A 2,080-nucleotide genomic window follows, 5' to 3' on the forward strand; every position below is an offset into this window, starting at 1 on the left:
GAGATTAAAGAATATCTAACGAAGCCACCCGTGTTGGTTCCGCCCCAGCAAGACAGACCATTCTATATTTACCTGTCAGTAGCTGACACTTCCATCGCCTCAGTGGTGGTGCAAGTCTATGATGGTCTGGAAAGAGTCGCTTTCTACCTCAGCAGAAGGATGTTGGATGCAGAGACTAGGTATCCTGAGATCGAGAAGTTGTGCCTCTGCCTATTTTTTACCTGCACCAAGCTTCGTCACATCTTGCTGACCGCGGAAATTGTCATCATATGCAAATCAGATGTCGTCAAACACATGCTTTTGGCTCCTGTGTTGAAAGGCCGACTCGGTAAGTGGATGTTTGCGTTATCGGAATTTGATCTCCGGTATCAACCTGCGAAAGCAGTCAAGGGACAGGCGTTAGCCGATCTTATTGCTGAACGAATCAGCACCGATATAGCCGCACTGTCTATATGTGCATGGGCCATGTTCTTCGATGGATCGGCTTGTGATAATGGTTGTGGCATCGGCATTCTACTCGTGTCGCCCCGGGGGGGGGGCAACCTATTCCTTCTCCATCAGGCTATCTACCCCTTGCACCAACAATGTCGTTGAGTATGAAGCAATACGCAAAGGGATGGAGTTGCTTATCGAAGCCGGGGCAGAAGCAGTGGAACATTTTGGAGACTCAAAGTTGGTGATTTCCCAGCTCACGGACGAATACAAATGCGAGAGCGAGTCGCTCTTCCCATTGTGGATGCAATGCCGTGAGTTGATGGCACAATTTAGGTACATAAACTTCAACTGGATCCCGAGGTCACAGAATACCGAGGCGAACGATCTCGCACAGATGGCGTCAGGCTACAAGGACGTAGCAGATGGAGCCGATGTCCAGGTACAGTTCATGGAACCGGATGACTGGAGAGCCGATATCTTCAATTACTTGAAAGATTCGGCTCGGGGGGCACCTAAACGGATAAGGTACAAGGCCATGAAATATGTCCTTATTGGAGATGACATGTTCTACAGGACCTTGGAAGGGTTACTTCTTAGATGTCTGGGACCAGCCGAGTCGAATCGGCTCTTACACGAGGTACACGAAGGCGCCTGTGGAACTCATCAATCGGCTCATAAGATGAAATGGTTGATCAGGCGATCGGGGTTTTATTGGCCCACCATGCTTGAGGACTGTTTTAATTACTATAAAGGGTGTCAAGCATGTCGGAAGTTTGGGAAAATTCAGATGGCACTCGCATCAGCAATGAACCCCATCATCAAGCCTTGGCCATTTCGAGGTTGGGGTATGGATATGATCGGCAAAATCAATCCTCCATCGAGCAAAGGCCATGTGTGGATTTTGGCCATCACAGATTATTTTACTAAATGGGTGGAGGCCGTCCCTATGAAGTCGAGTAGCATCGGCCGATGTTATCAATTTTGTGAAAGAACATGTCATTCACAGATTTGGGATTCCCCGGACTATCACGACCGATGGAGGTTCGGTTTTCGTTTCTCGCGAGTTTAGAGAGTTACGCGAGGACATGTGAATTAAGTTGATCCGATCGTCCCCATACTATGCTCAAGCAAATGGGCAAGCTGAAGCGTCCAACCGAGCCTTATCAAGCTAATTAAGAGGAAAGTCGACGAGCACCCTAGACGTTGGCACGAGGTATTGTCGAGGCTTTGTGGGCTTATCGTATGTCATGTCATGGAGCGATAAAAACCTCGCCATACCATCTAGTCTATGGACAAGAAGCCGTGTTGCCCTGGGAGATCACGGCTGGGTCGAGACGTGTTACGTTTCAGAATGACTTAACGACTGAAGAATATGCGGCCCTGATGAGTGATAGCATTGAGGATCAGATGGAACTTAGACTTTGGTCGCTTGAGAAAATTAAAGAGAACAAAGCCAAGGTAGCTCGCGCATATAATAAGAAGGTGAGACCAAAGGAGTTCCACGTTGGTGATCTAGTATGAGAAGTTGTATTGCCATTGGGGACTAAGGATAAAGTGTATGGAAATGGTCTCCAAATTAGCACGGGCCGTACAGAGTCGACCAAGTTTTAAAGGGTAACGCATACATGCTCGGGGAGCTGAGTGG

This window comes from Lolium rigidum, chromosome 7, assembly GCF_022539505.1.
Source record: "Lolium rigidum isolate FL_2022 chromosome 7, APGP_CSIRO_Lrig_0.1, whole genome shotgun sequence".
Lineage (NCBI taxonomy): Eukaryota > Viridiplantae > Streptophyta > Magnoliopsida > Poales > Poaceae > Lolium > Lolium rigidum.